We start from the raw sequence: 13420 nt of genomic DNA on the forward strand, positions 1-13420 counted from the left end.
AGGGTGCCTTGCATATATGCTTCAAAAATCAAAAGATACATTACCACATTACCTGAGGAGACTCCTTCCTCTAGAGCTATTATATTTCATATATCACTCCAGTTTTGTTCAACATGAGGAAAATACTAAATTGTTTAAATCCTCCAAATAGTTTAGAGACTTTGGTGTCTGGAAATATGACAGATTAGGTCAGATTCGATGTAACTCATATTCTGTGGCTGAGTGGAATTTATTTGAATTGCAATGTATTAGATGCACTTTGGTCTTTTAATCACGCCATTGAAATTTCCAGGGTCCTCCAAAAAGGTGGTCTTACCTTGTCTAATTGAACTCACCTGGTCTCTGACAGATCCTCACCAATCACAGTCACAATCAAATTAGGTTGGGATACACTGCGTCTTTCAGTTTTATAAGGCTTGGATCCGTTATCAGTCATATTTATTTTTCTAAACCTATGATTGGTTTGGAAGGTGGGACCTTTCAGCTGGAAAGTGATTTCAAATGGTTGATCATGTGACCTGAGTGGCTCTTTAAATTCTACATACTGTGGGGTGTGGCCATTGGGGTGTCTATCCCTAAATTCTTAGTTGAGCAATGCTCAGTTTTTGCCTGCCTCCTTCTCTTCTTTCTATTTGAAACTCAGTACTTATCGCCTCATCATCCTTTTTACCCCCCATCGCTCTCGCTCTTCCTCCGCTGGCTTCAGGGTCATGTGGCTAACTTAGCGCTTCAAAGCCCTCTTGCTGAAAATGTACACATCATCACAAATGTGTTGGAAATGATTTCTTTTTTAAGTTGAAGTTTACAAGATGATTTAAATATTATTGGACATTTTATCTGTGGGAGACATGTTTTGAGGGATATGTAGTAATAACTACAGGTAAAATATCTTAATTTAAGCTGTTTTAACAGCTGGAAATGTGAATTATTGGGTGGATTGTGGTTTATTATTTATAAGGGCTGGTGCATTTTTTGTTGGGGCAGTTCTAGTCTGATATTAAGTGGAAAATATAAACTTTAGAAGTCCTTTTAACCTTTTAAAGTTAACATTTTAAATTATTAAATTAGGGCACATTATCTGTCAACTGAGACTTTCATAGCCAGAGTTTGCTGGTCAGTGTGTTTAGATGGCATCATGAAAAAATAATGAATGTTGGTGGATGATCTCTTCATTTTCCCAAACGCTCAAACCAGAGGAATGAAAATGAGACAGTGAACTAGCTCCTGGAAGCTGGATATATGTAGCAAAAAGGACTACGTAGTAGTGTTGTTTACTATGCACTATAGGTTATAGAGCACCATTTGGGATGCATGGTGGGCCTTTGAGTCCCAAATCTGGGGCTGCACCATCGCTGCGACTGCATTGTTTACAGGCCCTCATTTGAATAGGCCTTTAGTGTTTCTGTCTGAGCAAGTCAGCGCCATTTGCATTTGTTCCAGTCAAAGGTTTACAGGTCAGATAGAGACTGCCTGGAAGACAACATGCCAAGGAGCTCTTGCATACTTTAAATCCTCTCTATACAACTCTGTCTCTGTATCTATCTGTCTCTTTTTTGCTCTCTGTAGCTATAGTTCCCTCTCTGTATCTATCGTTTTCTCTTTCTGTCTCCAGCCTTCTTTCACTCTGTGGTTGTCAGATATGTCTCTCCTCATCTCATGTAGTGTGTCTGAAAGTGTGTTAATGTGTTTCAAAGTTGTCCTGAAGCTGTAGTTACAATACAAAATTACCATACCTTTGACAAATTTAGTTTTTTTTGCATTGAAGACATTTATTCAGAGGAAGGGGCTCTTGTGTATGTACTGTATATGAGTATAGAAGGATACTGATACACTACCAACAACAGCAAAACATTTTGGGGGTGAAATCCTGCAGAGGCCTTTTTACTTTTCCCTTTTCTTTCACTGAGCCTGGGACAATTTACAGAATTATTTACAGCAAAACAGCAAAAAACAATGGACAATTTGTAAGTGATACATTTCTCCAAAGAGCATTCACCACAAACACGATGATTAGAATGTTATTATTATGCTTATTTGAGGAACAAATAAAAAAATAAAAAAAAACTAGGAATATGAGGCTTAATCTGTTAAGCGCTCCCTATGTGTTTTACGAGTGGCCACAGGAAGGCAGTGCATGTCTGTTTCTACAGTCAGAGGGGTATACAGACTCAGACCTGGCATGCGTTCCCTACCCGCCCTGCGACGTGTGAAACACAGCACACAAAGACGTCTCCTTTATCTGTATGCACCCTACATAGGGGACGTTTTGTTGCCGTGGTTGCACAAATGACTGTTAGCATCTTAACCCCTTTCAGCCACTCAGCCACACAGCCTTGTTGAGAAGACGGTATAGACTACCGACACATCATCAAAACAAATCATTTTGGAAGGTTAGTTATAAAAAAACGAATTCAAAGCAAAGGGCATAAACTACCATATACTCTTAGGGCTTTGTATTTAAAAACTCTTCTGATCTATCAAAATCCTGACTCAGTTTACCTTTCTTCCCTCAAAATAACACTTAAAATAAAATCTATATAAAACGTTAGCAAAAATAAAAAAATTGTGTTGGCACTGAACAGTTTCATGTGGGGTTAAATTAGACGAATTAAGCTTTAGCAGATGTAGACTTTCTGTACTGTAGAATAGATTGAGTGGACAAAATAGAATAGTTTATATTCTGCAAAAAATAACGTTTGTTAATCCCATGTTTCAATAATTACAGTGTTAAGAATTAGCCTCAAGCTAAAATAAGTAGTACATTTTCTGATAGGCAGAAATGAGATTCTTGATTCCCATAGGGTGAGACCTCACCAAAATCCAATTAAAGACAATTACCTAATATACTACAGGAGGACTAGACAATGTCTGCAGTTACCAGACAATCTGACCTATTAGCACCCTTTAATATTTTCATTTTATAAAAGGCCCTTTACCAGCCCGGCAAGTTGATAATATTACACACTTTTAAAGATACTTTTTACAACACATTAATTGTCTTAAGTTTTATTCCACTTGTTAAAGAGACCATCCCACTGCATGGAAAATATAGTAAATGTACACTTTCAGTATGTGGAATTATGGAATATAGTTAGAATGTTATTATACTCTGAAGTATGGTTTACTACTATCCCATTTTTTCATAATCTACTCCATAACCTTGAGTAAATCTTAGCTGCCTGTTCCCCAACACATAAATACAGTAGATTGTGTATATATATTTGGTAATATAGTCGATGAAGGGAACAATATCTATTGTATGATGTGATTTAGTGCCTTGCGCTACCAGAACGTGGGTGTGGGTGAGGTTTATGTCTATTGGCCTGTTTGAAAAATGCTTCCTTGCTCCCTTCCTCCCTTCCTTGCTTGAGGTAATCAGTGACAGGTTGGATCAAGTTTATTATTATTTTGACTGCTATGGGTGTTAGAAAATTATTTTTACTATTGCAGTTATAACTATTCCTATTTCACCTCTGCAGTAATTTAATAATCAATAACAGGTTGGAGTGTTAGGAAAGGAAGATGAATTAATTAAAAAATATAAATCTTTCTAATCTTTCCTGGCCAGATCTGGTGTGTAGTCCTGGTAAGGGGGCATGGGGTGTGGAGGACTCTCTTTACAGGCCTGTCCGTGCTGGGAGAGCCGTGACGTGGCACATGCCAGAACCAACGGCCGGCACAAGTCTTTAAGAGGGACAACCGCTCCCCAAGACCCACGCTCCCCTAGATCTGTGTGCCTGGCTCGCACACAGTGTACTATAAATGCGAGAAGTCATTCTTTTTCTGGGGGGACTTTTTTGAGACTTGAGGTTGACCAAGAGAAGATATAAGCACAGTAAGAATTGCAGTTATCAATGTTATGGGGCTGTTGGGGTTATGTTTGGTGATTTTGTTCAGATTGTGTTGGGATTAAGTTTGAAAGATTGATATTCTGTCAGGGGTTTGGTACTGTTTCTGCTATGATTGACAATGTGTTAGCTACTGTATCAGTGTTAAACGTATAGCATCTTTATTCAAATAGCAAAATGTAATGTCTTAGAATGAATTATAAGAAGTCTCACCAAGGTTTCAGGGTTTTTCATATTATAAAATATTCTCAGTAATCTCTAACTCATTCCTTTATATCAAAACTTTATAGTCAGTCATGATAACTGGGATTTTAATTTTAGGTCCACAATGAAATCTTGTTACCAAGAATCGCAGTACGATGGTAAGTGTATTCTTTTTGTTAAGTCCTTGAGACTATGTGCTTCATTCATTTAAAAAGTAGTTAATGTTTCCTGTTAATAAAACACTATCTGAGAAATAATGTAATATGATAGTTTCATGCCTAAACTAAATTTAATCGGATTATTTCCCAGTATTATATGCTGCAGCTTCTTGTAATGAGGAGAATTCTAAGTGAACTGCAAGGAGGCCAATGACAATGCGGTAGTGAGTCACAGTTTGGACCCGTCTGTTTGGCTAATGTGGTGCTGTCCTGTCCTGGGTACTTCATGTGCATGTCGGGCTCAAAGCAGTTCAGTTGTGTCCCGGCCTCTACCTTGCTAACATTTGCTTTGCTCGGAAGCCAAGTGTGCTCTTGCAGAAGTCCAACTTTGTTTTTGAATGACGAGTTGTTTAATGATTATCAAAGCGTAAGTAATTTGTCTTTGATAATCATTAAACAACTTCGAGAAAAGACTGAATGAAAAAGGAGCAAAACATGCATTTCACTTTTCCATTTAATCTTTCTAGAGAATGTATTTCCTTTAGCTGAAATGACTGACGTTTCTTACCGTAAGTATTGTTATGATATAGCGAACAAAACTAAAGAAAGCTATTTAATATTCTAAGTGTGGTGCTTCGAAGTGGTAAGATGGGTAAGCAGTTATTAAAGTTTTTACAGGATTTAATTTTTTTTTTTAAACATTGACAATAAATGTCAATCAAATCATAATAATGTAATGAAGAACTCTGATGTGTTTTTTAAATAACTCCCTGACAATATTATTTATTCCTTCTTATTTCTTTAAATGGTAAAATCAATTTGGTCACGTTATAAATGTAATGAAACACCGTTACAGTTCCTATGGGAGGTGTACACTCCTTTGCATAGTTTAATAATCTTGCAGTCTTAAAATTCAACCTAAAATGTAATTACATTGGGATTTTTACGCACTAATCTCCACAACCTACCCCATGTATGCAGTTTAAAGAAAAGATCAAATGTATAACTTTTCTGAATGTGAAAACATAGTAATCTTGATTGAGCGTCTTGAAATGACTTGCTGTGGTCAGCTAAATAAGCTTAAGAGCAAATACTGTCATACATAATCACACAATAGGTTGAAATAGAGTTAATCTGTTGTCTGAAGTGGTGGTTCTTAGTAATGAAGAACATTTCCCATATTCTTTCCTGTCCCTCAATTGAATGGAGAATATAAAAAAAATTTGACCACAGAGCCAACAATCAAAAACATGTCTGGGATAGATCAGAAGCAGATCAAATAATATTCCAAGAAACTGAGTATCCCTTTGAGGATGGTCAAGTGTTGTAATTAATCTGTGAATGGTGAATCACAGAGGTACTCCAAAGACCATAAATGCGCTGTAGGAGATAATGAAGTACTCATGGACATCACTACGAGGTTTCTGATAATTTTACAGCCAATGAATAAATTGAGCTGAGGTTAGAGAAATCATTTATGGATCAGCAACATTGCATTTGCTCTTTTTTACTCGGCAGTGTGATGGAGTAAAAAGATAGAAACATCTAAGCCATTTCAAATCCAGTACAACACACCACAGAATGAAACCTTGCACGCCTCACATTATTAACAACCTAGCTAACACATGTTGCTCTAGGTTAATACAGACGATAGGACACAAATAACAGGTTATCCAAGAGATCTGTTCATCCTCCCCCTGACTAGGTATCAAAGACATGAGAAGTAAATCCTGCATTATCAAGTAACATCATATTTGCCATCTTATGACAGGTATTCATGACAGTTTGAAAACAAAGTAAAATCAGTAGATGAACTACACCCACCTATCACAGTAAATTAAAATTGCTGACCAATGAAAATATAATTTTATGAACAATAAAGGTATACCTTCTGTACGCTTTCAATGACATGGCTCCTGATATATCTGGCGACAACCAAACATTGCATTCGGCAGTATTGACCGATATCCAAGGTTAAGCATGTTGGCCATTCATTGAACGAACCATAAATTCTAAGACAGAATGGCGGGCGATCAGTCCCGTGTGCTGAAACTGAAGCACACCTGCATCATACAGCAAGACAACAATTCAAAACACACAAGCAAGTTTACATCAGAAAGGCTGAAAAGCAATACAATGAAATGTTTTGAATGACCTAGTCAATGGTCAGGAGTGGTGCATTGTCAGCAGTGATTTTCTAGGCTCATCGCACTACAACATTTCTTCAGGCGGCTCAGGCACCTGCAAAATGCTGACAAAGCCACCAGGTACTGGGGTTTGCACTCAAATGCGTTGACCCAGTGCTTCCAGGTTCATCGAGCAGTGTTGAAGAAAGGCAGAATGGCTTGACACAGATGCCTAGGAGGAAGTTTGGTGACTACCATCAACTTCCGAACCCATGGAGTTGTTGTTTTGAGACAAGGCCATAGATACAATTGGATGGGACTAACTTTGGAAAGGGAGAATGGAAGTATTTTCTGACTTTTTTCAGCACTGATGGCTATATTGAGCTAAGAGGAAGTGATAAGAACCAGATCGGTAATCAGTAAGAGGACAAGAGCTGTTGGCTGTCCCCACAGCTTTATGAAAACATATGCTCAACTACTTTTACAACACATTGATTAACTTCAGATTTATTTTTACTGGAGGGAAGAAAAGATCAGCTTAAAAAGCATTTTGAAAAATGATGATGGCTGTAACATAATATATGATGTATTACCGGATACATAAAATAACTGTCCTGAAATTGTAAAATTGTCCGTTTAGCTACAACATCTGTACACCACGTAAGCGTTGCAGTGCTAACAAATAATTTAATTGAGTTTCCCGTGCTACCCAATAGGCAAGCGACAGGGACAATGTTAACCACAAAAGAGGTGTTGGAGCAGGCAAGCCTTTTCGGGGAGGAAGAGCAGCTCCTTCTGGTCAAGGCTTATTCTGTTTTAAGAAAATATACCTTCTCGTCTCTAACATGTATGCTTACTATTTGTGTGAAGTCCCGTCACAGGTCAGAATGTGGAACAAACCTAATCCAAAATACACTGCTTTCTAATAATCCTTGTAGTAACCATGGTAACAGTTATATTTTTGTGAAGTCAAGGCTAAGCTTTACATGTTTTACATTTTAATAATTTAGTAGATGCTCTTTTTCAGAGCAATTTGCAGTTAGTCAACCTTCCCACCTCCCCACCCCCCACTCACAAACACAAGCAAGTGCGCATTTATTGTAATTACAAAGATTGGCCCCCCTATAGTGACAGAATTGAGGAAGGCAGCAGTGTTGTTTTAATTATTGATCATGTAGAGACACGTTAAAGGGATTTAATTTGGAAAAAATCTATATAATTTTCTTTCAATTTCATGATACTGTATGTAGCAACAAAAGTATGGCCTCACATTGCTATTTGCAGTTTAAGTATTAAAACATAGTGTTTAAGAATTGGTATATGGAATATGTGCATTGTTATCTTTTGTGACAGGTAGTAAGTAAATTGTTTAAAGTCTCAAAAATAAGTATACATTTTACCCTCAAATGTGACAAATAAACAGTTTTTAGTCTTGTGTTTCAGTGGTTCTTACAATTTGAGAGATTTGTAAGCAAGAAAATCTGATCTAGTTGTATAACCTAAGATAGCCCATTCCGATTGATACATTATACTCATTTATATCTGACTTGAAATGATTTGGGTTGCCAACTCAGTTTGAATTGCATTTGAAAAAGGTTGTCTCTTAACACGGTGTAAAGACAGACTGGAATACTTATATTTATTGCAATTTATTAGATAGTTGTTAATTGTTGTGCCTGCCACACTTTCCAGTGGTGAAATCAGGGTCTTTCATCAATGTCTTTACTAAATGTGGTTCTTTTATATCATTATGTTTCTGCTAACCATTAGTATACAAAATATAGATCATTTTTTATTCCTCATAAAATTTTTATTTTATTTTGGTAGCTAGTTGTTTGACCAAGTTCTACAATATCAGCTGGACAAAAGTATTAAATGATAGTGTAACCTGCAAGACTTTCTGTCACAGTAATGCAATTTCCTAGTCTTAACCAATACAATTGCCACTGTTTTGTATTTAGATTTAATTATTATCATAATGAATACTTTAGTGTGAATAACTGTTGGCATTAAAATATTAGAGATAACTTAGTTCGTATACATTTCTGCTCCTATTAAATATGTTTATTTAAGCCATAGTGTTGAAAAGAAGCCATATATTACAGACTGTTTTCAGAACCAACTTTTACCGTCCACGTTATGCTTAGATTGTCCTGAGTTTGCCATTTTAAAGAAACCAAATCATCTTAAGTTCAGTAAATCTACATTTCAGCAAATACTACCACAGTTGTCATATCTTTGGAGAGAAAAAAATTGCTCCTAAACAGCTTTTGCCCCCTTAACATAAATGTTAAAATAAAAAAAAAGTTTCTCCAAATCACCTGAAAAATTATGTTAAGTGTTGTTGGTAATGCATTATCTTTTTCTCATGCTGTATTTCATTGTATTTTTCCTCTCCACCTCTGGCTAATCAGACATCCATGAAATACTACTTGCATTTTATATGATTCATCAACAGTAGGAATGTCTTCAAGCGTCCACTCCCTAGAAACATAATACAATTATTTATGTGGCCTTTGAAAACAATTATATATTTTTTAATTCACGGTCATTGTTTATTTTATTTCTCATATTCAAAACATTTTCCTTAAATGAAACCAAACATTTAAAATTTGCTGGACATTATATTATTACTTAAATATACCGTATAGTTAGAATTATTTGCTTTTTTTCATTGAAAAGGACAGGGTTAACTTTATACCTATGGAAATGTGGTAAACTGATGGTCTGAAAATATTTGCCTTTGATACCATCTCTTTGATAGTGTTTTTATAAATACAAAAAGATATATTAAGATGTACATCTTCAGATCTGTTAATAGAGTTTGGTTTCTGCAGTGTAATTCAGTAATCTGGAGTGTATTGCTATGTTAGTGTCCATTTTCTTAATCTGTCCTCCATTTTGTGATTTTAGTTCTCTGCTCTGTCTGGTCATATTCAGGCTGTTTATATTGATAATTTAGAATTTCAAAATCATGATGTTTTGGTCACTATGCATTATTGATCAAATGCATTTATTTTGTATTTTGAAAAAAAAAATTCTATAATAATTTGCTGGTGATTGTGTGTGTGTACTAATATAATAGTTGTATTTTATGTTGGCTTTCCTTTCTCTAATGTAAAGGATTTTTGCATGTAATCGTTTAAGCTGACTGTTTGTTTTCTAACTTTAAAGGATTTCTATAGAAAAGCTATTACATTGATTAGGGAAACATGTCAATACACAATATATATTGGTTTATATTGGTTTAATGACTGTGCAACCAGTTGATAACATCCATCATTAAGGATCTGCGGTAGCACCAACACAGCCCCACTCAAGCCCCTTGTAAACGCGATTATGACCTGTAGCCCCTAAATGGTGTCCGGAGGTCAGAGAGGTTAATAGAGACTGATGTTGTTATTCCCTTGAGTGACATCCCTGAAGATATGGGCCCCGTACGGCCCCTAATCCCTATTAGGTCCTTGTGTTAGTGATCTTTACCTTCTCTAAGCTAACAGTACGCTGCCTTGTCAATGGGGCCCAGCTGGCTCCCAGCTTAACACTTCTGACCTCAAGGGTCACGCCCTTTGTTCCCGTAGCAACAGAGGGTGACCCAAGGGGTCAGGGGTGTAATAGAGAAGTTGTCGGACACGTGCGCTTCAGAGGCCCCTCCGTAGACCACCAAGTAGAGGTGATGGTAGTGGTCTGGGTAGCAGGCACAGTGTCTCTAATGTATGATGTTAACAGGAATACTCTCAAAGTCATACCACTCTCAAAGTCATATGCTTCAATAATTGATTTATTCATTAATTGTACTGCATTCTCTCAATTCAGCCTCAGTCGTCCTTAATGTGCAGTGTCGATGAAATGAATACATTACATTTTGTCAATAAAACATATATAATAAATTGTATGTTCCTTCTGAACTTAAATTATTCTTTATATATTGTTATGTAAGACAAACAGTCTCATTTAATTCAATATTTGGTATTTCAGGTATTTGTTTTTAATTTAAGGACCCAGCTTAAATGTATTTTTACATTGGTAATTAAAAGCTATAGCTAATAAAACTCAAAATTACTTCTGGAATACATTTTGTATTCATTTATTTTACAAATACTTATGAGTCATTTTGCTTTACAAATCCATTTTGAACAAAAAGGCACATTTTAAGTACAGAAGAATATTTGTTTGTTTCCGTTTCATAGTAATTTTTGTGAACTTTGGATCTGTAATATCTTAAAGTGATTTATGTGTCACTTTATCTGCTATAGTGTATGATTTAGATTTATCTGTTAAACAAAAAATTCCAAACACTGTATTTTACAAGCTATGCAATAGTTCCCGTGGTGATTGATAAAACAGTAGATATATAGCTGATGCAGTGCAAAGGAGCAGCCATTTTGTTTTGGGATGAGATATTTTCCCTTACACGAGTTGCCAAGTCATTCTTTCTGGATAGTTTTTACATTGACTCTTGATACTGACACATACTTGAGCCACCATGTCATATGTAGATGTGTGGAAAAGGGTCATTTAGCCTTTATTGATTTGCTTTTGTGTTTATTTACTGTATCTAAGAAGCTGAATTTGAAATGCTTTGGCACATTGTAAAGATTATTCACATCCACAACACATTCATGCATAATTCAAAACAAATATTCTTTGCTTTTCTTAAAGATGCATTGAAAGAGTTTTAGCCACTGGTTATAAAAGTGGCACTGTCGAGCTAAAAGGGTCCCTGGAAATTGTGTGCACTACCAACTTGTGCCCTATGTTATCAAAACCACTTGCTTTCAAACACTGAATTTCATGGCTAACTGAAGTAAGATAGTGATTCTTCTCGTAGATTGTGCGCATATCAACAACATATTCCAACACAGCTCAAAATGGAAATAAATAGAAAATGATTGTGTTAATCGCCAAAGTCCCAGACTGCATTCTTTTTCAGTAAACAAAATCATTTTTCAAACCTTTCCTTCTACGTTAGATGTATAATAAGGTACATATGTGTATTGTCTATGAGTAGAATCACTGTCTGTCCTCTGTTAGCCATTGATAGTGAGTGGTTGGGGTATAAATCAGCAAATACATGACATAGTACACCATTTATGGGGACCCTTCTTTGACTTTTAAACTTTTACAAGCAGTGGGAAAAAAATCACGGACTGCATCTTTAAATGCTTTAAAACTATGTGCATGATGAAAAACACATTACAGTGTTGACTTAGAAAGCTGTAGCAAGATTAACTACATCAATAAAGTTCAGTGCTACAGCTGACTGTTGTACAACTCCTAAAGAAGGTGTCATGAAGTGGTTGTTAATATTGGAGTTTGATCAATGGCAGACTTACGCAGGCAGCTCTGAGTTCTCTGACAGGGGTGAGGCCTTAGAGAAACTCACAGTGTCAGGACTTGGCAGCCTACCCCAAACCAGAACTGTGTCCTCAAATGAACTTTCCACGATGTACATTGACCACAGCCCTGACAAGTTTTTGAATTCCTTTTAGCATATACAGTATGTAACATTTTCAACAACAGAAGTCTTCAGACTACAGTAGAAAAATCGACCAGATAGAAAGCCTAAATTAATGTAATAGAGCTAATAGAGAAATGCACCTGATAAACAGCCTAAATTTGGGAAATTAACCTGATTAACAGCTTACTTTACTTACTTTATCATAATATTTGATAGATATAGTCCATTAGTCAAAATAAGTGGGGTTGTAATATTCTGAAAGGCATCCATTAGGGTGTCTCCTGACAGTTGACTTGTAAATCACATACAGAGTTAATCTTACCGGAAAGATACCGAACATGTATGCTCACAAAAGTTGTCTGAGGATAGTCAAATAAAATGAAAAGAAAACCCATGGTGATTCAAACCGACAGAAGGTTTGGCTGTGTATTCGTACATCAAGTGGGAGATATAACTAAAGCACTTTATACAGAAACCCTGTCTCTGCAGCTTCAAATATCTGTTGTCACAACACGGGCAAAACCTCTTCTGACTAACGACAAATGAGGAAGATTCCAATCGCGGTGCGTACATCTGAAACCGAAATCCAACTTATTAACTCAGCATATTCACTGTTCTGACACCCTCTCCACATCTCCTAATGTATGTGAACATTATTACTCTTGCGGTTCTGAATATGGCAGTATTCAATGTATATATGTGTATATATATATATATATATATATATATATATATATTGCATGGTTGTAGAGAGAAAACATAAGCAAAGTTAATGCTGAGAGTAGAGCAGATTTTAACACTCAGAATGGAGGAGGCAGGAGGGAGTGTGGGGCTGGTATTATTTCTCCGGTTCTCTATGGGAGTCAGTCTCACACACACACACACACACACACACACACACTGCAGCCTCCTGTGAGCTAGGATGGAGCCATAGCGGCCAGACCAAGCAGCCATGTTAGCTCCTTTATTAATCACCATTACAAAATATAAACAGTGAGATAACTAATAGAAAGATCACAAACCTTCATTTTAATTTATGCAGTACCTTGCAATCTCATGCAGTAAAGGAACCAAAAGGGAGAGAAATAAAAACAGTTAGCAGTCCGCAATATGTGATCAGTTTTTGGATAGCTTTCCCCCTTTTTCCCTCTCCTTTGTGCTCCCGCTACTTTAGTAAAGAGGGAAAAAAGTAGCTTCTGCGTGCGAGTTCTTGGTTTTTAGAGAAAGGGAGGGGCACTGTAGCCTAACTAGACAGGAAGTAGTTCTTCAATAGCTTATCTGTAACAAACAGCCAAAGACACACATTTTTGTCACAGCCAGGCCAGAGAAAGTATCTGGGAAATGGTTATTACATGTGTTTCTTAGAAGTAGTTGGGAATTTGTAAGGAAAATGGCAGTCGTTTTACATATATGATGTTTTACATATTTGATAAGCCACAAATATGTGTGCAGCAGTAAGGTCTTTTCTTTACAAAATGGATGAGGCATGGCTGGTATGGTCGATGCTTGTGGTTTAATGAGATGAGTCAAGTCGTAATGACAATCCGGTGAGTCATAATGGCAGTGAGATGAGTCATTATGGCAGTGAATCGGGTGAGACATAATAGTAGTTAGGTGAGTCAT

The sequence above is a fragment of the Esox lucius genome, chromosome 23, assembly GCF_011004845.1.
Source record: "Esox lucius isolate fEsoLuc1 chromosome 23, fEsoLuc1.pri, whole genome shotgun sequence".
Classification (NCBI taxonomy): Eukaryota; Metazoa; Chordata; class Actinopteri; order Esociformes; family Esocidae; genus Esox; species Esox lucius.